At 35.6% G+C, this 24,698-nt stretch overlaps 1 protein-coding gene across 6 annotated transcripts in view; it reads left to right on the forward strand.

Annotated features, from left to right (window-relative positions):
* Positions 1-24,698, forward strand: part of IRSp53 (Insulin receptor substrate 53 kDa) — a 240,874-nt gene that overhangs the window by 87,771 nt on the left and 128,405 nt on the right. For all 6 annotated transcript variants that reach the window (XM_069502519.1, XM_069502520.1, XM_034974966.2 and 3 more), the window contains exon 2: positions 20,323-20,378. The gene's annotated coding sequence lies outside the window, so the exon portion shown is untranslated. The remainder of the gene's footprint in view (positions 1-20,322; positions 20,379-24,698) is intronic.

The raw sequence follows: 24,698 nt of genomic DNA on the forward strand, positions 1-24,698 counted from the left end.
CTTGGTGGCGAGAAAATAGGGCCAGAAATACAAGTATCTTTGCTAACAATTGTAAGAGTAAGTTTTGCAATATTTATTATTATTTAAAGAATATTATGAATATTTCTAGCCATGATGAATACTTATTTTTCATCTTTAAACAAAAAAAATCCGACGGTAGAAGAAACAAAAGGTAAACAGATTTTAAAATAACATTTACTTAACAGGAAATCAAACCCAAAGACTTAAAAAAGTTTTTAAAGGATGGCCGAATTGTATTTTTTTGAACATCACCCGTTCTAAGCGTCTAAGCGTTCTAACTTTAACATTCAAACGCTGATCAAACGCATTATCAGCGGTATTTTGTAAAATGATATATTCGAATTAGGTTGAATTAAAAAAACTACAAGGGTTGGCACAGCGTTGGCTTTAAATCCGACGCCTATTTTCATTAGTCTCTAAATTTATTATATTTAGCTACAATAATATGTTTGAATTGTAAAGATCAGATTTTAAAGAATTTTCTGTCTCCATAACTTGAGAGAACAATGAGAAACTTAACAGCTTGCATGATTTTCAATGTTTCCGCCTAATAACAATTCGCGTTGATAGAAATACCGTTTTCCAAGTAAAATCATTTCATGTAATTCTAATAAGTTATTTATGTACTAGATGCCTGTATGAATTGTGTACTTTAACAAACAACACAATTATTTTCGTTAATGCCAAATTCTAACAATCGAAATTCTATTAAAAGTCATTAAGTGTAAAAGGTAAACAGAATTAAATAAGCGTTCAAAACATTAGTGTCCAACCATCCACTGAATTTCGATTTCCAGCCAGCAAATGTACATGATCATATTTAATTACGAATGGCGGGCGTACCATACAGTGCGCTAGTTCGCATTATCCAGGAATTTAGGCTATTCCCATTTGTGAATTTGTGGTAAACTGTTTTAATGAGCTGCCGGCTCCCATTACCGGTTTTGAAATAGGAGAACACCTGTAACGATATGGCAACAAACAGACGCCGTGGCCAAATCAATGTTTGACGATAAATCTCGCGGGACAACGATAGATGTGAAGTTATTGTTGCGAAAACGAAAGTACCTACTAAGTAGTAGAGTCTGAAACACTGGGTCATTTTTTGATTCCTTATCGATCGATTTATTCGCTGTTCATTATTCTAAAAAAATGGCAATCTGTGTGCGATTCCCGGGTTGTACCCCTGTCCATGTTAAAAAATATTATATCCTATCATAATTAAAGATATCATTGATTTGTTTTCAGATTAGCATTTCAATTTTAATATTTTAACCTTAAAAACTATAAAAATTTAAAGCAATCCTTTTATTTATTTGTAACCTATTGCTTGGCTGCAATTAGACCTGTTAGCAAGTGATGATAGAGCGCTCTTGCCTAGAAGATGCTTATCCACTCTTGACATGAAGGTTTCTAATATAGGTAGAGACCTATATTAAAAGTGGAGGCAAAAACTGATGCCGGAAGGGTGTTCCAAATCCTAGCGGTTGAAATTAGAACTGAAGAGGCAAATCGCTTCGTACGTGTCCGTGGAATTGCAACTACGTACGGCTATCCAGCTCTAAAAAGAAAGTTTTTAATACCTCAAATGCATCGAAAAATAAAACGTGTAAAGTAGTTTTAAAAACTGCCCTCATTTGCTCGTAACTTTGCTCTCTCATCATCGGTGTGAAAAGTTTTTCATAGCGCTAAATGGGCGGTAAGCGTAAGCAACTTTTTATTTCTCCACATTTCCTCGCGTATCGATACTGAAGTTCATTTTCAGCAGATCAGGCAACTTTTGTGAGCTTTTAAACATCCAAGGAACTTGTAGACTAATGAGTATTTGTTTTATTTTTCTACAAACATCTTAATGCGTAATTTGAAGTGGTAGACGTAGAGCAGAGCCAACGTTTTTCTTCATATTCATAAAGATAAATAATATGATCTCACTGCAGTGGCTCGCTTAACTATAACGGCAAACTTATTTTATTTGAAAATATGTGGGTAGGTACCTGTCTATACCAGCCACGTCATTGCCACTTCCCGCTCCTTTTACATGAAATAAGAACTTATTTACCAGAGAGAGAAGAATTGAGAAGGAAAGGAGAACGGAGACATAAAAACCAGTCAAGTGCGAGTCAGACCCACGCACCGAGGGTTCCATACTGCAGTCATGTTTTTAGATATTTTGTACGATAAATCAAAAACTATTTTGCATAAAAATAAGTAAAAATCTGTTTTAGAATGTACAGGTAAAGCCCTTTCATATGATACTCCACTTGGTATAGAAATATTACTTTGAATACTTTGAAAGTTGAAAATACTAATTTTATTTTGTTCATGAACACATTTGAATATTTTGTGATGTAACCACAAATTCACGGTTTTCGGATTTTTCCTCTTACGTGTGCTAAAAGACCTACCTACCTGTCAAATTTCATGATTCTAAGTCAACGGTACCCTCTTGGTTTCTTGGCAGACAGATAGACAACGAAGTGGTCCTATAAAGGTTTCGTTTTTCCTTTTGAGGTACGGAACCCTAAAAATGACTTATCTACGAGCTGACTACAAAATAGAAAGTGAATAAATGTAAAATAATATGATAGATGGATAGATTCAGATAGGTAACATTACTTATTGAACAAAGAAAAAACAAAAATATGTTACGATTATTATGATTGATACAGATTGTATAGGAAAACAACGTTACGATCCGAGGTTTATCCACTTATGTTTTATTATTGCACCTAGGGAAATACCAATACACTCCAGAAGATACTCTTGACGGAGGTTAACTTGTTCGCTACAATCTCTTTGATAAAGTTGTTTAGGAAAACTTGACTGAAAGCTAGTTTGCAAACTCGCACTCAACCTACAAGTATGTATGGCTTATTTGAATTGTCCAATGTCAGTGTGACTCTACCCGTCGTTTACGAGTTTCCAAGAATAATTTGTAACTTGTTCCCTTGGAATATGTTAGTAACTGTTATTAACATTATTTGTATGCATGTATTTTATCTTATATCTTACATATTAAGTATGAAAGGTTTAATTAAACTAATTATTATTGATCTCGAATTCTTCGTTTGTTTATGTCATTAAGGTCTTTTTCCACCCAAGCGGAGAGGAGATGTGATCAGTCGACCAATCAGATTTTTACGTGATAATGTTTTTTTTTAGGTAAAGCTTTCATAGCTACTCCGACATTTGCTTTTTTAACTCCAAATCACATCTTCCTGCCGTAAAATGTCATTAGGTACAAGTATAAAAACAATAAACGATGAAAAATGTTATGAATCTTATTTGTTAGTATTTATTATTATTATAAACTTTTAAAGAGTCATCACTCTTTGATCTCATTGATGTGTTAAATAAAACGTTACAGCTTGACCAGAAATTAATCGAAATTTCATTTGCACGTCAAAATCATTCAATTACTTTTTATATACGTTCTCATTCCAATCAGTTGTGCATTGTGAACATTAATAAAATCATCAATCCCTTCTGGAATACGGAGGGTGGTGTTTTTAAAAAAGCGACTATAAAATCATGCATTCATTCGTTCGTAAACGGTTTTTTAAATAGCTTTAAGTGAAATAAATTATCGCTTCATTGACGATCGATTTGTCTGGATTTTATTTGCATCTATATTGATAATTCAAAAAAATTTTAATGTCTATTGATTTATTTGTTAAGATTTATTTGCGCCTAACTATTTTTATTCCTCCAGGCTACAATTTCCCTTCAAGTTTCATTCAAAAAACTTTAATTCTTGAATTTACTCAAACTATTTATTTAAGGTGCATAAATAATTGATATCGTGTTTAAGTATTGTTCCTTTGTTGTTATGTCAAAGTTACCTAAATACCAGTACTCATAATTAAAATTACAATCCAGTAAATACCTAATAGATCCTTCTTATTTTTTTGCCACAACAAATCTAATGGAATCATAGGGCCGACTATAATCTATAATATATATAATATTATATTATAAAGGCGAAAGTTTGTATGTGTGTGTGTGTGTGTGTGTGTATGTTTGTTACTCCTTCACGCTAAAACTACTAGACGGATTTGGCTGAAATTTGGAATGAAGATAGATTATACCCTGGATTAACACATAGGCTACTTTTCATCCCGGAAAATCAAAAAGTTCCCGCGGGATTTTGAAAAACGTAAATCCACGCGGACGAAGTCGCGGGCATCAGCTAGTAATTATTAAAATTGACCGCTGAGGTATTTGGAATACTTCTGGGAGTTCCACAATACACTGTCATCATATTATATCAGAAATAATATTGAACAGTGAACCTTGCAAAACCTTCATTAAAATAATACTTATTCATGTATGTTTTTTTAATAATTTAAAATTAATGTAAAACGGTTGATCGTAAACAAGAGCAGTGGGAAAACAATAAAATGAGGCGCTATCACTAATTTTATTTATAATTGGAAACGCCTCGGTATCTCAGAGAGAAGGGAAAAAATAATTTCGAGATTAAATTTCTTGGCGGCTTACGTAGTAAATTTAGAGTAAGTAGATATAGCTTAAATTACTGAGGCATTTTCCGCAATGCTCAATTTACTTGCGAGACTGGAAAGTATCAGGGCTTCCCACAGATAACAATATTGAATTTTTGTTTCAATGGATTGAATGTGAACATTTTAGAATATGCATTTACTTATTTGTTTTTATCCTTTGCATCTACGACGGCTTTTTCCTGATTTTCCATCACTTTTGTGTCTTATCTTCTATATAGACTGTCCGAAAATATTTTGTAATAAATAAGTAAACCTACATAAATCTCGATTTTCCTAACTTTTCTTGCTTGCTTAAAATTAAAAACTTGCTTTAACGGTGAAGGAAAACGTCGAGAGAAAACTTGTAGGTAAGCCTGAGAGTTCTCCATAATGTTCTCAAAGGTGTGTGAAGTCTGCTAATCTGCACTTGGCCAGTGTGGTAAACTATGGCCAAAATACTTCTCATTCTGAGAGACCAGTGCTAAAGAGTGAGCCGGCGATGCGTTGATCATGATGGTGATAATAATGACTTACTTAAACAAAAGTTTGAAAGTTTTAGTAGATTTTGATCACGGCAGTCGGTTGACTAAAATGATAATATTACTATTAATATGACATATTATGTACCTATTATAAATTAGTTTAAACCCCTACTAATAGGTAAACAATGCGAAAGTGTGTCTTCTGTACTCTGCTGGTCTATCTAGGTATCTGTCTGTTTCTTTTCTACCGCTTAGCTGCTGAACCGATCTTGAAATTTGGCACAGAAATAGTTTCCATCCTTGAGACAGAAAATTAAAGTGTTTCTACGAGATTTTATGAACCTAATTCCACACAGAGAAAATATCAGTATTAGTAACTGTAGTCAATAGTAGTAATCTAAATATATAAAAGGAAAAGGTGACTGACTGACTGACTGACTGACTAATCTATCAACGCACAGCTCAAACTATTGGACGGATCGGGCTGAAATTTGGCATGTAGATAGCTATTGTGACGTAGGCTTCCGCTAAGAAAGGATTTTTGAAAATTCAACCTCTAAGGGGTTTGAAATTTGTGTAGTTCATGCGGACGAAGTCGCGAGCATAAGCTAGTAACATTATAATAAACAAAATATTTTCACGACATTGTCGTCGAGAATAAAAAAGGGATGGAAAACATAGTTGGATTTCAAAATCGATTGGAAGTTACGATCGTCTCGGATCACGATTTCGGCGGGGTTATTGTTTATCACAGAGGTTTTATTTTGGAGGCCGCAAAAGCAATGTTGCGGATAAATCTTACGACAACATTTGATGGAAGTATACTTAATCCAATAATCTTTCTTAAATCTAGATTTTTTAGAACTTTGTAATAATAATAATACCTAAGATCCATATTTCAACATTTATACTATAAATGTAAATGCAAAAGATTATCTGATACCAAGGCTTGACCGCTAAAGCGATCAGGACAAAAGTCACTTAAATATCTTGAATTTATCCCGGAAAATGTTTTAGTCCCACGGAAATGTGAAAATTTTTGAAACATGAATTCCACCGTTCCAGGTAGCATAGTGTACGCGACAGGTCGAGATGGCAACCGGGGTGGGGACGCCCCGCACACCCGCATAGCGTCCACGCTAACCCGGTGCGGGCTTACGCGGGTGACGTGCGGGGCATCTCCCCGCCTCGTACCCCGATTGCCATTTCGGCCTGTTGCGTACTAAAGTAGGTATGTATAACGCGTTCAATTTAACTCCTCAAGCACCAGTTGACCCATAGAGTTAAACTATGGCGCGTTAGGAGTCTTTTTACGGACTATACTTATTAATATTTGCGAATACAACAGGATGCTGCCATTGCTCACAGGATAGGATAAGGATAGGTACAGTTTAACTAAAAAAGTACGTAAGTATAATATATTTTGTAATTTTTTCTCATTTTATCTTGTTTACAACACTTTACAATGAATTTAATTAAACAAAAGACGTAGCCATCTTTATTGAATTAACTCAAAATTATAATAATGAAATAATTAATTCTCCATCCGAATTAATATTCTAATGAAGTTTGCGGCGCCCGTGGAGTTTTTGAAAATTTTAATTATGTTTACTTCGGTCGTGTCAACATACCTCAGGGTCTTCAGGCAGTTATAAACGAGTTCCTGTCGTATAAATAAATTATAATTCCGAATACATACTTCATTAGAGCCAATTGATTGTATGCCCAATCAAAAAACATTCATTTACCATTTACCTTTAGAGTGTGAGCTGTACCTACCTACACACACATTATGGGGTATGCAATTTGCCGACGCCATAAAACCAGTTATAAATTATTATGTACTAGCTTTTGCCCGCGACTTCATCCGCGGTAGATACTAAGTAATTTATAGCCCACTAGCGGATGCCCGTGGCTTCGTAGCGTGGATTTAGGTTTTTAAAAATCCCGTGGGAACTCTTTGATTTTCCGGGATAAAAAGTATGTCTATGTCACTCTCCAGGTCTTTATTTATACCCATGCAAAAAATCACGTCAATCCGTCCCACGGTTGCGACGTGATTGAAGAACAAACCAACAAACCAATAACCCAACAAACAAACACACTTCACCCTGGTTCGATAAGGGTCCTGATATCTACTGAAAACGGAAAACTAAATGAATGAAAGTGCGTTAGGAAATTTATTATAACTTCTTACAAGCTGGACCGTAGGTCGAACCTGCGATAGACGGAGTTGACCAATTAATAGTAAAAGCTATCTGATTAAGAAACTGCTAAATGTAAATAGTTGGAAAAATCAATAAGAGCAAACCCGGGTCAAAAAATCTAATTCCACGCGGATGAAATCGCGGGCACCAGCTAGTAAGTATATAAATTGTATTCACAAAAATTCAAACAAACTTTTCAACCTTATAAATTGTCAATAGTTTCGCCAAATTGAATCGATACGCAGTAAATTTTGAATCGGATAAAGCGGGGACAGAATGGACCTACAATCTACATACATAGGTATACCGTACAAGTATGTGTATGGGGCTGTTAAAAATCTCGTGCATAATGGAGATTGGCAAGGGGCTTTAATTAAAAGTCAACGCAGTACCCTTGTAGAACAAAAAAGCAATTTACTTTGAATATCCACGTAATAGTTTTTTTTTATCCACTTTGATTGGGACAGACTGCTTTGGTTAGCGTTCTAAACGGCTAAGCGGTTTAAATTGTATATTTCACCGAGAACTAATGGACCTAAAAGTTTTTTAACACTTCGCTTTTCAGGGTTTTTATTGGCTTGTTTTAGGGCAGATAGGTTTTTCAAGACAGTTTTAAACTATGTCCGCAACTTCATCCACGTGGATATAGATTTTTTTAAAATTCCATGGGATTTCTTTGATTTTCTGGGATGTAACCTAAATTACTCTTCAGGTCTTAAAGTATGCTAGTTTTTAGGGTTATAACCCTAAAAACCAGCATCGATCGACTCTCCATTGCGGTATAATTGAAGGACAAACCAACAAACCGATGCCGTGTAGAAACGAAAGGGGGTGGATTTAATAAAAAATGCCATACCCATTCCAGGTTAGCCCGCTTCGATCTTAGACTGCATCATCACTTACCACCAGGTCAGATTGCAGTTCAGGCCTAAATTGTGTCTTCTTTTTCTTCTTATTTTAAAGTAGGGATTAATAGAAAAGTAGGATTAGGAGCCAAAAACTTCATCGAAAACAGCTCACTCAGTAGCATTAGACCTCATTATCGAGAGACCAGAAAATTAAGGAAAAATTTCCTTGTCACTAACGACAAGGAAATAGTGGGTACAAAAGACCTTGCCTCCTTGTATTTCTAGCCCTATTTTCTCGCCACCAAGTTTAATCTGGTAATATTTCACGGCGACTAAGCCCCGCGATGAAACAGGGCATTTCTCCGACATATCGCATTGATTTATGGACTGTTTAAGTACCCTTTAAAACTATGGTCAGAGGAAGCCAAGATGCTCTGTAATAAAGTATCATTTGTAATAAAATGTTTTATGTTACACTTTCTATCTTGGCCTCGCTGAAGCTTGCAATACGAAATACTGCAAATTACGAGAAATACACGAATGGTTGTACTTGAAAATCTGTTGTTTGTAAATAAAAAAATATTCAACATCTAGGTAATATTATGTCAGACGAAATAACTTCGTGTGAATTTAATTTCGTTTCAAAGCTTTGATTAAAATCAAAATGAGCGTAAGCCTCTTCAAAAGTTTCATTTAAGGTGACGCAGGACGCTCGACCGAAATTGGCAGCGCACGTGGGTAACGTGTTTGCTTTTCACTTGACATTGTATGAGAAAGTTGAGAGGCACGATGATTATCACTGAAATCAAGCGCGCGAAAAAGGTTTAGGAAAAGTATTTTTGAGAAAAAACTACTGAATTTATGTTTGCAAAGTAAAGTTATTTCAACTAATGAATAAATAAACTACGTCTAATGATAAATTGTTTTACAATTTTCATATCCCTAATCTTATTTATTTACGCCTAAAGTTGTCATAAATTTAGTGTTAAAATAGGAATCTTTTGAGGCTCGTAACTTTTAAATCAATATTTTTTTCAATGTTTTAGATATCATTGAACCTAGATAATGACGAGATAAATCAATATAATTCTTAGTTTTGTGCGTACAATATCGAATATTGTTGTATTTTCCCTCCTACGTTTGTATGGAGAAAGCACCGAACTGAGTCCCCTTAAGGAAGCGTAGACTTCAGTCAAGAAGGAAATCAGTAAATCTTTTGTGTATAATACAACGTAACATAAATGGCTATAAGTAAATAAAATGCTTAGGTATAAATGTTTAGGAATAGTTTGATATAAAATGTTCTGCCACAGGAACATCCGATTAAAATCCGGACCCGACAGACGACAACTGGGAACGGGCTGGAACGCTAAATTTCAGTGATGTCTTTACCGGTGGTAACTAGACAGGCCCGAAGCCTCTCACCAGACAAAATCCTGTCAATTGTCAAGTTGTCTTAATTTGGGTGTATCGTCTCATGTCTCTACTTATTTAATAGTGGATCGTAAACATATCATCAAGATCATCATGATCAACCAATCACCGGCTCACTACAGAGCACGGGTCTCCTCTCAGAGTGAGAAGGGTTTTGGACATAGTCTACCACGCTGGCCATGTGCGGATTGCTAGACTCCACACACCTTTGAGAACATTATGGAGAACTCTCAGGCATGCAGGTTTTCTTACGATGTTTTCCTTCTTCGTTAAAGCAAGTGATATTTAATTAATTAAAAGGCACTTATGTGCGGACTTAATATGTCCGAAAAGTTAGAGGTGCACACATATAAATTGCCGATAATAAACTGAGTACATGACTGAAACGTTTGTCCCTCACAATTTTCACATACAACCCTCTTCGTATAAAGAAATTGACGAAAAAGGATTGCTTGAGGATATCGCGTACTGAATATTCATGAAATTGCTTATCGTCAAGGACACTTGGGTAAAAAATAAACAAAAAGACATTGACTGTTTCGAGTAAATTAGGGGTACCTACCTACTTAAATAACATGGAAAGCTAAAGTATTACAATAGGATTAAGTATATTCCAAAGACAATAGACCAAAATGGAACAAAATTTCACACTAAAATCTCTGCAATTTCATGCTGTCAGTTCTAATAGCTTGTTAGCTCGGGTTTAAAGAGGCTTATTCAATTAGTATCATAGTGAGGAAACTGTTATCGGCTAACTTAATATTGCCGGTTAGAATTATTCATTTAGTCACATAAATATTTTGTAAAATTTAGGTAATCATTCACTGAAACTCAGTATTAGACATCGATATCAGATAATCTGCAATTGGATTTCCACTTATATTATTGAGAGTATTAAGTATGTACTTAAAGCATAGAGTACGTACTTATAAATATAGAGAAAACCGGCTTTACTCACGTGTTTAGTCGACGTTAGCTCGACTTGTTTCAAACCCATCCCGGGTTCTTTTTCATAGGGACGAGTGCGGCACGTAGTCTCAACCGTGATGCGCTTGCCAACTGAAGGTGAGATTTATAGAGCGCACTCTGACTTTGCTTAGACTTAAGACAGAGGTAAAACGAGACAGAGCTATATCTCTCACATAAATCTCAACTTAACTCAATCTTAAGTCCGAGCAAAGTCAAAGTGCGTTTTATAGATCTCAGCCTGAGTCTCTGTGAAAAGGACCCCGATTGGTTCGAAAATAGTCGGACTAACCGCTAGCGTTGACTAAAATACGTGAGCAAAGCCGGTTTCGTCTATATTTTTAATGGAATCACTCACGATAATTTAAACGCTAAAAGAGTAAGCACTTATGAAAAATACACGAAAGCATACGAAAAATCGCATGGCTCAAGTGGTTTTTGTATGCAGTGCTATATTTGCATGCACTTGCACAGTATCCCATACATTTAATAGACAGCCTGGGGCGCAAAATCGCATAAAAAGCTGCAACATTGCCGTCACAAGTTGCATCATCCGCGCCCCCAGATAAACAGTTAAAGCGGTCATAAATAACCGGGGACGATTAACAAACCGATGGCTGGGCTCGTAATATATTCACTGGCTGATCCCAATTTGTCTGACCTAACGCAATATTGGACCCTCGTTTGGCTTGCATAAATATACGCATCTACCGATATATTTGATAATTTGGTAATACTGTAATAGTTTGCTTTGCGTACAGTTTGTAATGATATTAAGCGCTACTAGAAAGTCGAATTTTGCTGCAATATATGCAATTTTGGGTTTAGTACATATTTTTAAAACCACCGAAGTATACGATACTTTACCAAAGTTCATGAAACACTAGGGACAACAAGCTTATATTGGTATAATCCGCTAAAACAGATAAATTTGTATGGCAAAACGTGAAATTCACGGCCCGCCTTCCGCTACCATTAAACAACATTATGCTCGTTTCACTCATCCTCAGATGTTAACTCTATAATGTGCAGTTGCAAAGATTTGTAATTTTCAAAATCCTTAGGAGGGATTTAGGACTTTGCCAGAAATGTCGTCAAATACAGAGCAAGGATAATAATAAAGAGAAAATGTGGTCGTTTTGAAAGTTTCCTTTAATTGTTTTTCCCCACTTTTCCTCGTTTGGAACGCTCTCCGCATACGCCTTTCCAATGTTGCCTATTACGAAGATAATTAAATTAAAGACTACTTATGCGAATCGTTTAAATGCTTCGCTCTTTTGTACAAAGAAATAGCTTGGTACTTCGCTCGGAAATTGTAGTTAATGTTTTACAGGAATCTTTTGTATTGTAGTTTTTTTTACTTGTTTGTCTATAAAATGCTTTTGACTTCGTCCGTGCAATATTTTAAAAATGCTCGAATTATTCTCACTAAACTATTTGCTTTTACCGAGGAATAATCACTACAATTATATTAATTGCTCTTAGCTTGACGACATTCTAAAGTTGTTGCCAAGTTCTCTAAACGTGTTAGTTTTAATCGTTTGCTATTTACCAATGATTCAATTCATTAAGCAATGTAAATCTCTTTAAATTATACTTAGTTCTAAAACATAGCTTCACGCAAGACCGCAAGCGGTAAGACCCGCTAGAAACGCAAAAACTCAAAAAAATGAGTGCCATCAGCAGCATCGGGCGCGACTGTAAAATGGATGACACGTCAGCAAACCGCAATGACTTCTGATTGGATGACACTTTTTCGCAATGGGCTCAAATGCACAGCTGCATCTGAAATACTATAAATCCAGCCAATCACAACAATTGAGATTGAAGTAACTTTTGTGCTAATAAGGTAGACTAGCAGTCACGTTATATTTTGTTTGACGTCAACAGTATTTCTTGATTCCACCTAATGTAGTCGAACCTTGCTAGATAAAAAGGCTACATATCAATGTGAGAAGTGAAGTAGTGATGTGATGTATGTGAAGTTGGGTATGCTTAGCTTCAGCTACCTTTGCACAGCCTTTAATAAACACGTCTTTCACAACTTGATTAGTGTGTACTGAACCTTGGCGCGCCATTCGCCTGGTCGCTCCCTAACTAATCGTTTTAAATGCCGCGTCGGCGTGAGTACAATCGTGAATTTAATTAGTTTCTACCTCTTTACCGACCATCGCGACTAATGTATCTACTGTGTATTTCTTAACTTGATTAATGCTGCCAAATTAATTGTTTCCATTTAGCGTAATCCTATCCAAGACAAGACGTATTTAAGCTTTCTGTTTGAGCCGTACAAGTTTCGAGTAAAGTCAGTCTTCTCATACGGGTATGAAACGTGGAAAACAACTAAGTCGCTAATCCACAGAATTCAGTTTTTCTTAATAAGTAACTTAAGGTTGGTCCCCGTATTTTCTGGACTAACAATCAGGAATTAAGACTTATGGGAAACATGCTACAACTCCCGGTTTACAAAGAAATAGTTTTGAGGTGATGGTGATGGGTCGGGCATATATTGCGAATAGAAGAGACAAACACTGCTCAAGTGGTATTTTAGTCGAAAAACACATGGTTGAGCAACCAACACTTAAAAGATATCTATTAAAGCAGACCTTAAAAGAGTGGGACTCTCGTGGAAATAATATCAAGAAATTCGAGGAAAAAAACGGTCTAGCTGCAGCCATAAGTTCAACGAGGGAATGAAAGGATCATCACCGTGTAATTTAAAACTAAGAGTCTACTAGACTAGACTATGATGTCAAAGTTTGCCTATCATACGTGTTATAATGAATCCGGATAAAAAAACTTTCCACGAGATGACTCGAGCGCCAGATTATGGACAGCGCCCTCACACTTGCCTCGTTGGGTTCACTCACTGCCTGATTTTTTTGCATGGAATCCAAAAAAGCGAGTAGGTACCTACGTAGCGGAAACTTGAAAACATAGAGAGTGTGGATTAGTTACTGTTTGTGTAGCATCTGCTTGGAATGGCTCAGCATGGTATACGGCAGTTTAACTGTATATTTGCTAAACTGTGACTATGCTAAGGTTTAGATACCTTTCGTCTAAGTAAACGTTAATGAACACGTCTCTCCCAGCTTGATTAGTATATGCATTGAACCTTAGTACGGTATTTGCCAGGTCGCTTCCAAACTAATTGTTTTAAACTCCACACCACAGTAGGTAAATACAAACATGTCGTGACGTAATTAAATTCTCGATATTTATCGGTTTAACTAACTTCCTAGTATAACGGTTACACCCAAACATACTTCATCATATACACACGTAGAGATAGACTTCTCCTACATCAATGATCACACACTAGGACGTATTTAGTACACCTAATCCTAATTCAACCAATATTCACCTTCAGCTAAGAGCTTTTGGTACAAGTATAGTGGATTTAGTTCATTCGTTAGAAACCGCCTGGGACTATGAGGCATATAATATTTAGGTAGGTACCTATATATTACAGTATAACTGAGAATGCAGTACCGAAAGTTCTAGAACAATTCCTGTCAAAATGATAAAATTAGACTTTGCTCAAGACTTCAGGTTCATGGATTTAGATTTTTAATCTCATAGGAATCTTTCGTTTTTCTCTTATAAAAGTATCCTGGATACAAACTATCTCCATGCCAAAAAATGCTTTTACCAATAAAATTAATTCTAGGAAAAGTGAAATGTAATAATGGAGATTATCTCTAATAGTATACAATAATATAACACCTACATCTATTACTCTGGAGCCCAAGCACAATCAGAGTGACATATCTCTCTTTCAGCTTCTGCAATGCTTCGTTGATGAAAAAGCCACGTGAAAGCCACGATTTTGCTCGGGCTGGTCATACGATTTGGTTCACTCCTCGTTAGTAATCACCTGTGACATTACCAGGAGCGCAGTGAATGCGAGAGTCTCGAATCGCTCCCACAATGCGATGGACGCTTTTAGCGGAATTAAACGGTACCACGTTCCACGACTGTCCACATGTTTCATTGACAAAATGACCACCTGTTTGTAGTTTTTTACTTCCATTAGTGGAAGAGTTGACCGTCGGGAATGCGATTTTGTGCTAAAAGATTACGGATACATGTTATTTGTGATCTCAAACATCTTTGAAAATGTAAGAGGGGTATTTGTTACTGCATTTAATAAAAAACTTTTACTACGTAAGTGCATCTCATTTGTTAACAGCTTTAGTTAGTACCTGAGGCCGACATTTAGGACTTAATCCATATCTATACTTAATATTTTAAACGCGAAAATGTGTCTGTCTGCTAGCTTTTTATGGCCCAACTTATTAACTGATTTTGACGAAATCTGGTACAGAGATAGTTTACATCCCAAGCACAGAGGACATACTGTTAAGCTGCTTTTAGTCCCGAAAAATCAAAGAGTTATTACGATTAACTCATTTCTCTGATTTTGTTTTGTATCGATACAGCTATTATAATATCGATAAAACTTTTTACTGTTTCAGGACATTTAACAGTTAAAAGATTATATAAATGAAATCGATTTACGCCGGGACGTTAATTGATAAAGGGTGCGCAAAGTCCTCGTATAGTGACCACCAATGAATTTTATATTATGCGTCACGGTTCGCATTGCATTTTTGTGACACATCACATCAACGCTCTTCCATTTTATTTTCTACTATACAAAAAATTATACATTATTTTGCATTCACATTTATTTCCGGATTATACTCTATTAACCTAGGTCTAAAGTTGATTTGTAGATGGAAGTTTTCTGCCGTATCATATCAACACTCTCGGTAATATAGAGCTCCGGCTGAAACATAATAGATTTAGCGTTCGGGCGTTGGTGTACTCATCCGTATTCGGTTCGTATCCATGATTCTTCGAACTAGCTGTCATAAAAATGCGTAGGTACTCATTAGGCCCCCCCCCTATTAAGACCTTTGTAAACTACCATTTCAAATAAAATTTCGAATAAATTACTATAAGTCTACTTGTTGCGGTTAGAAATCGAAACATACTTATACGCATATTTAAACAAAACTATAATATTGAACACATATTATTTTGATTTAATGCAATGCAAGGCAATGGGCAGGGCACATTGTTCGTACAACCGATAGACGTTGGGGTCACAAGGTGCTAGAATGGCGACCTCGCACCGGAAGACGCAGCGTTGGAAGATCCCCACTAGGTGGACGGACGACATCAGACGAGTCGCAGGGAGCCGCTGGATCCAGGCGGCGCAAGACCGCAAGACCGTGGCGTGTGGAAGTCCCTACAAGAGACCTATGTCCAGCAGTGGACGTCTATTGGTTGATGATGATGATGATGATGATTATTTTGATTTAATAAAAGTAATTGATAGTGTACAGTAATATTTTATTCACAAAAGGACTGAAGACTTTTTTTTTCATTTCGTTGTTTCTAAACAAACTGGAAAATAATGATGTCTCTTCGTGTGAACATCGTTAAAACTTTTTTATACATCGAACGCGTGATCGAGTTATATTTTTTCGTATAAAATATCACTTTTAATAAAATAATCTTATCACGAGAAAAAATCCCTACCGTTTCGGAGGCGAAAATATGTTGTCGATATTCCATTATCTAAATCCAATTATAGACGTAAATCGTGCATAATCCGCTTGCCAGCTTCTTAATTCTGAATATTTAAACGAATCCAAATGATCAAAATAATGCTAAACCTATTTACAGAAATAAATTAACAGATTGAGATGTGGTGCCATCGCCATCATAGTTTTACTTGCGGAAATAGATTGCTCATGTTCGAACCTAATATCTGTTGACATTTTCTAGGTAAGCGAGCTTCAACCTAGACCTCATTAATCCTTTCCATCAGGTATAATTATTGTTGCTAAAAGCCCATCTTGCTTTAAAAAAGAATGCTTCCACACTCAAGGCAACGAGTGTTAAGACTGGTTTACAGCGGAGGAACAACATGCGACAATGAGGCATACAAAAAATGGAAATATAAATTATTTCGGGGCACTATTTTTTATGCCAAAACAACATCGTGCTGTAGAGTTGGAACATACGTATTAGGTACGGTACCAAAGTCTGCTGACAATTCTTGTTATATTTTGAACTAATTGTCATTTATTGTACCATGCATTCCTGTGGCATGCCACAATGTCGCATGTTGCTCTGATGTAAAAAAGCTTTACATCTGATCATTTATATCTCTAGTGTTTCTATCACAGAAAAACTACACAAGCATCCGTCAACACGTCGCGTCAGCTCCTGTTTTTAGTGTGTTTTCGGTTGGTTTTTGGTCTAACAGTTTATTTTTTATGATTTATTAGGTTCACTATGCAACTAAACGGCATTCTATCTCTAAAAACTTGGGTAGTATTGGCTAATACTTTAAACATAGCGAGTTAGTTTTTGCTCACCGTTTGTGAAATACTGTACAAATATAAGTATTATATCTACATGTTATTATGAAGAGAAGTGAAAATATGGTTGCTCACTAACCTTCATAAGCAAAGCCGTGACATTAAGTGGTACTTTTAACATACATTCGTTATCTTGTGAGCCTTATTAAACATGATAATTATAACTTTGTAAAGCAAAAGCCGTTATGATTTGAGTTTCTAATGAAACTGTGATCCCTGTTTCACACCTCTAACAACGCAGGTACCTAACAGTATCACTTAATTATTTAACATTAAAATAATTAGTCAGTTCATTATCGGTTCATAATATTTTGTTTCAATTTCGATGTCGCATCGATGATGAAGCATAAAAATTAAAATTCAATACCAATTTAAAACTGCTTTGCTGTTCCTCGTCCGTAATATTAGTGATATTAGTAACTAGAGTTTTTCTTAAATTCAGCAAGAATCCTTTGATTTCCCGGGATAATAAGTATCCTATTTGTTAAGTCAGAGTATAAGCTATCCTCATTTTAAATTTAAATTAAATCTATTTTGTCATTGTGGCGTGAAGGAGTAACAAAGACTCAAACACCCAAACTTCGACATTTATAATATTAAGTACGATAAGATGTTATTATTTTATTAAATGAATTTCAAAGTGTTTCATTCTTCAGTTTGGTACCGGCATAAATAAAGGAAGAGTAACAGAAGTAAAAGTATTTTACTTAACCACTCCGAACACTTATAAACTAAAAAATATTTCCCACCATTTTTTGCAGCATGAAACAATTCGAATAGCTTTAAAAACGCCAGTTGCAGTTTCTCATTTCTCTTTTTTCGTGTTACAGAACTTAATATTGCATGGCTCGTACAATCGCACGTGTTACACAATTAGAGGCTAGAGCCGGTAGCCTCCTCGGAAATACGCTCTTTAGAGCACTAGTCTAATTACATGCTAACAGAAATATGTGCTGTGAAAATCATTTGACTCTTAATTTTATACTGTCTCTACCTCGTAACTAAGTGCATGTGTATTTTGAAATAGGTATTTTTATAAATCTATTAAACCGTACGGTGTTGTACAATTCATACAAGACCAAGAGTCCTAAATAACTAGCTTGGCTATTTAAAACTATATTAAAACTGGTCAGTAAGGTCTATCCTCTACCAGCCAGAGGTGTTGGTCGCAACTTCTTTCAAATCTAAATCAAAAATCAAATAGTTCATTCAAAATAGGTAATAAATTACACTTTTTTGATTGTCAGTTGTTGGATTTGTAAGATATAGTGGTGATAATTTTTACGCAAACTTAAAACTAAAGCTACGAGGTCTGAGAAGAGTCCACAACAAACTCAGCCGGGTTCTTACCAGAATTCCTGGTTTATGCGCTAATAGGTTTTTCCCTTTAGTACAACTCATGCTATTTATCTCCCTAAAATGTAAACCTATGCGCAATGCAGATTGGTTTAATAGTTATATAGAGATAGTACCTGCAACCGCAGAATATACCTAATAACTATATACAGAATGCATAGTCAGTAAACTCATATCTCTTTTTCCTTCTCTCTTTCTCATAAGAGTAACACAAGTATCAGGGATACACCACCGTACATATATTTCTCGGGTCACTTGACCAAATGAGCCTGACCAGCTATAAAAGGGAGCTTATATTACTGCCATATTGCAAAGACAAAGCCAACGAAACCTAATTTATTAAATCTGTTAATGTACTTAACATAACTTTTTAGTTCATACTCAAAGGCGGGTAAAAAATGGGTTCAAAAATGCCAGTCACTGTCCCCTTTTTCGTGTATCAACACTTAATATTGCATGACACGGACATCCGCACATGTTACACAATTAAAGCCGGCCATGTCCACGAGAATACGCCCCGAGCTCTGCTCTAATTACTTGTAAACAACGTTGCGCTATAAAGTTAACCCTTAAACTACAGCACATTCTAAAACCAAATCTCATCTGTACGAGTATCCCTTGTTCTAATGTGTTGAGATTAAAACTAGGGCGATGAGCTCGTTTATAGCATTAACATTAAACTTGACTTGATTTTGCTCTCTGCTTTGCCTACGACTAGTTAGCGTAGTAGTTAAGACCTCGGACTCCTATATTAAGCGTGTTCTGGGGACTACTGTTAAACCCGAAAAAGAAAAGGCTGCTGCTGGATAGCATGCCATTTTTCACGTCTTTGTCCTTGAATCATGCAGTGCAACAGATCAGTCGATCTAGGTAGTACGTGATTTTTCGCATGAATATAATTAAAGACCTAAGAAGTGACATAGACTACTTTTATCCCGGTAAAACTAAGAGATTCCATGCATGGTATTTTTAAAAGCTTATATCTACGCGCATGAAGGCGCCGGCGTAGTCTAGTTAAAACTACAAAGATCCTTGATTGTTGTTTTCTAAGAAATAAAGTGACGTAATCTGGAGTTTAATACGATTTTATTATTGTGTTTTTAATGAATACTGATTTTATTGCAAATAATCATTACCTCTTAATAGGTCACGCAGTATAACTGGTGATAATTGCTACTCACGAACAATAGACATACTCGTCGGCTGTGTGAAATAAAACTCAATCATTATTAATTGTGCCATTACATTCGCTATTTACAATCCAGACTGATTTAATGGGAACCAAACAAGCCCCAGTAATACATTTTTGAAGTGAAAAATCAATAGTAGATATAGTACGCGACAGGTTGAGATGGCAATCGGGGAAAGAGCACCACGCACAGCCCCTACGTCTGCCCGCACGGTGCAGGCGAGCGTGGGTGATGTGCGGGTGTGCGGGGCGTCCCCCCGCCTCATACCCCGATTGTCGTCTCAACTTGTCGCGGACTATACTGCAAAGTTACCTATTCTATCACATAGGTAGTTATTAAAACAATGATATTAGTATTAGCGTAAGAAAAAACCGACCAAGTGCGAGTCAGGTTCGCGCAACGAGGGTTCCGTAATTCAGTCGTATCATTTCGACATTTTGCACGATAATTAAAAAACTATGATGCGTAAAATTAAATAAAAATCAGTTTTAGAATGCACAGGTGAAACCCTTTCATATGATACCCCACTTGATATAGTTATCTTACTTCGAAAATTGAAAATACTAATTATTAGGTTATGACCACAAATTAATTTTTTTGTGTGATGTAACCACAAATTCACGGTTTTCAGATTTTTCCCCTAATGCCAGCTATAAGACCCACTTTCCTGCCAAATTTCATGATTCTAGGTCAACAGGAAGTACCCTGTAGGTTTGTTGACAGACAGACAGACAACAAAGTGATCCTGTAAGGGTTCCGTTTTTTCCTTTTGAGGTACGAAACCCTAAAAACTGATCTACAAAAGTAGAAAAAATGCTATAAATTCCTACCATCTAGTAAATGGACGTAGCTACCTATTCTTACTTCGCTTAGTTTTGATTGCATCACTAATGTGTGTTATTTGGTCTGTTATTACAGGTAATTCACAATCTTGGGTATTACAAGAAGTGATTTGCTGTGGGGAAAGGATTAATGTAAGTACAATGATTTAGCTACATTTTGTTGATCATTACCAATCAATTATTATTTTAAGAATCATAATATCGTCTGGACAGTGGTGGATTAACCTCTCCTGCTTTGTACTATTATATTATACCTACAACAAGGCATGTTTGCCTAATACATAAACCAGCTGCTTGATGAGCTAAGCTGCTAATAACAGAAACAGCAACAAAAATATAATTAGTATAATGTTATCTCTTTAACCCATTTAAATAGTAAAAAAATGTCTTTTCTACTAACGAAGGTACAGTGCAGTGGCTGGACCAAATTCAAAATTATATCACAGCTGCAGGAGTTTAATAATATGGTTGTTCGTTAATTGAGTTTAGTAGGTATTATTATTAACCAATATTTAATACTGATATTGTTTAGAATCCACATTTATAATTGGGATGCTATTGTTGTAAATATTAATTACTTGGCTAGGTACATAATAGGTAGATTAAATTAAATTTAAGTAGATAAATGGCGAGCCTGGGTTATAAAGTATTTCCATATCGTACATAAATATGGTTATATTATCTTTTTTTTTTTTAAAGAATATTAGCCATGTTAAATGACTAATATTCCCCTTTCCTCTCCAATAAGCGTCAGGCTTGTGCTAGGAGTAGGTACGACAATAGTGCAACGGGCGGGATTTGAACCGTCGACCTTTGGGGTTTCAGTCCACTCCTATACCGGTTGAGCTATTGAGGCTCAATCGAAATGGTAGGTATTATATATTGAATCACGTACCTACTCGTAAGCAAAAAGATTTGGGATAATCAAATAATACGTGTATGCCATTTGTTTTTTATTAGACCATATTATAGCCCTGTAATTTCGTTAGCAAAAAATATAATAATCGTCTATCATGAAATGCCGGCTGGTTTTATCCAGTTTTTAACCGACTTCAAAAAAAGGAGGAGGTTCTCAATTCGTCGGAATCTTTTTTTTTTTTTTTATGTATGTTCCCCGATTACTCAAAAACGCCTGGACCGATTTTGAAAATTCTTTTTTTGTTTAAAAGGGTATACTTCAAAGTTGGTCCCATTTCAATTTGGTGAAGATCTGATGAACATCTTCGAAGATAGATACTGGAACTCCTCAACGGATAAGAGTAAATTGTTCGCGATCAGTGTAATAGCTTAGTAAACAGTAGATTCTTAACCAGTCATAGCATAATTCCATGGGGCCACTAAAAATTGTGAAATAAAAAATTTTTACAAAAAAAGATAAAAACCGACTTCGTTACATAAACACTAAAAATTGAAAAATAATTTAATTTATTACCGAATATATTATGTATACAAGAGTTAATATAGTTCCATAATAATATTTTTTGGGGTCGGTGCCAATGAGGTGCCATTGTGGAGTCCCATAAAAATATGAAGTCCAGACGATTCGCGCAGCTAAAGCTAATTGGCGCCGGCACCAAAAAGTATTATTATGGAACTATATTAACTCTTGTATACATAATATATTCGGTAATAAATTAAATTATTTTTCAATTTTTAGTGTTTATGTAACGAAGTCGGTTTTTATTTTTTTTGTAAAAATTTTTTGTGCTACCCTGTTCGTATTTCTGAAGAGAAATAGATTTAATAATATTATATTTGATTATTTTTATAGCAAATTAACACATATTCCTATCACATTCAACGCGAAGTGAAATTAAAATTGATTCATTTATTATGTCGTAGCAATTTATTCTTACTTGGGAAAGGCCGAAACTTCACTTTTTAATTTAAGACTGTGCAGACAAAAATAAAGTAGTTGGAATAAAATGGAAGTTGGGTGGTATTTTGAGCACGTTCGCTCTAGCTGTTCCATGGTGACTTTTAATTAATTTGGAAAAAAATCGTCCGCTAACCACGTCCGAAAACAAGGTGAAAATTGAAAATAGACCTTTTTCGATTCATCAACTTCTCTAACCGTTAGGGGGAGACAAATAAAGTGCCGAATTTCTTTGGCGAATCTGTTAGATTTAAATGCAAAATGTAGGTTAACGAATTACTTAGTTACTTTTTATCTGTGTATGTCAAAATAAACTCAGTTGTTTCCAAACGTGGTACATAAACGGGAACTGTGGTATGTTATATTCTATAACAAAATATTATTTGTCGTTATTACTTACATAGTAAACAAAAAAACTGATAGTTTAATTAGAGCAGTTCCCACGCTTACAGAATCAAGGTTCTCACTTAATAACTATGTATGTCAATACCACCGAGAATCTTAAGCATTCTACAGATCTAAACCTACTTCCAGTTTACCTAATTTTACTTGAATATATTTTATACATTACACACATTTTTGGGGTTCCGTACCTCGAAAGGAAAAAGAAACGCTTACACTTTACCTGCACATTCCAAAACAGATTTTTTTTTTTTTTTTTATATACTTACATATATCAATTACATGTATAACTAGCTAATGCCTGCGACTTCAACCGCGTGGATTTAGATTTTCGTGGGCACTCTTTGATTTTCCGGGATAAAAAGTAGCATATGTCACTCTCCAGGTCTGAACTATATCTATGTAAAAAATCAGATCAATCCATTGCTCCGTTACAGCGTGATTGAAAGACAAACCAACATACCAATAAACCAACAAACAAATCTTTAGAGCCTCAATAGCTCAACGGGTAAAGCAGTGGACTGAAAACCGAAAGGTCGACGGTTCAAACCCCGCCCGTTGCACTATTGTCGTACCTACTCCTAGCACAAGCTTAACGCTTAGTTGGAGAGGAAAGGGGAATATTAGTCATTTAACAACATTAATAAAAAACTCACTTTCGCATTAATAATAATATGGGCAGTGATTAAATATCAAATATCGTAAATATGGTTCGTACGTTTATCGTAAATTTTAGTCCTTTTAAATTGGCAATGAAACTAGCAATTTATTTTTGGAGGTTTTATCAAATTACATAAAATGCACAACTTTACAGTACACTGCCTTTTTAAAAGGATTTTTGCATTGACACCATAAATTTTACAGCCAGAACTTTCCATGTACATCCAAATATAAACTCGCTAAATTATTACACCAATTAAATTAAAAATCGCCTGTAATTAAATTCACGCTTGTGCTGTGCGTTGACCTAATTTTTGTGAAATTTGTTTAAGCCTACTTGGGGATACGTTCATTATGGTGGTAGGCTAACTCTTTTCTGCGACTTTACGCGAGTTATAGAACATTTATATAATCGGAGCGGAGACATCCTACTTTTTATCCAGGAAAATCAAAAACTTACTCGCGGGTTTTTAAAAAACCTGAATCCACGCGGACAAGGTCTCAGCCCTCAGGCATAATCTTGTATACGAAGTATAAACTTTATAAACATTGAATACTCAAACGAGTTGAAGAAACTTTATCTATAAAATCATTTGAGAACTTATGATGAGGATGACTTTCTTTACGGTTAATTAGAGAGACATTAGATTAGATTACTGGAACGTAACCATTAGCATAATTTAATAAGATAGCTTACGAAGTGGGCCTTATTAGATGGGGAATGGAGATAATTGGAGGTCGGGTTTACCTACCTTAAATTAGTCGATTCCTATTTAGGGTATTTACTTAATTTTGTCGGTAAAATACCGATGAATGGCGAACGATTTTATTACTAAGTAATAAGTATCTACGATTTTTTCTTAATTTATTTAGGGTCTTTTATACCTATGTAAGTACATGTCAGCACCGATCCCAATCTACGTATTTACTGTGCAGGTCAATAAATAAGATGAGGTGCCTTAATTAGGCTGGATGAGCAACATCGGCCCAAGCTGGTTACAAATACAATACGGACTTGAGTTGAAATTGCTAACCAAGCGCTCCCGACTGATATAATGCTGTTGCAATTCACCATCATCATCAACCCATCGCTGGTCCACTACTGAGCACGGGTCTCCTTTTTAGAATGGAAAGGTTTTAGGCCATAGTCCACCAGCCAAATGTGGATTGGCAGACTTCTTTATCACAAACACACACATCTTCGTGAACATTATAGAGAACTCTCGGATATGCAGGTTTCCACTCACTCATGTGAGTTTTGTCGGTCTCCACGACTTACACAACGCTCTACGAAACCGCTAACCGCTATCTCTTTATCTCTTTGTAAAGGTCGATGTACAATATTTTCTGCTGCTTACTGTAAAAATTACTCTCACTCATAGAGGTGTCTCGCTTATTTTCCTTTCCTTATCGTTATAAATTTTCGCTTCGATAAAAACGCTACCTTGGATGTGTTGCATTTGAATATTACTTGCTTTCACGCTGAAGGAAAACATCGTGACGAAACCTGCACA

This window comes from Maniola hyperantus, chromosome 13 (genome assembly GCF_902806685.2).
Source record: "Maniola hyperantus chromosome 13, iAphHyp1.2, whole genome shotgun sequence".
Lineage (NCBI taxonomy): Eukaryota > Metazoa > Arthropoda > Insecta > Lepidoptera > Nymphalidae > Maniola > Maniola hyperantus.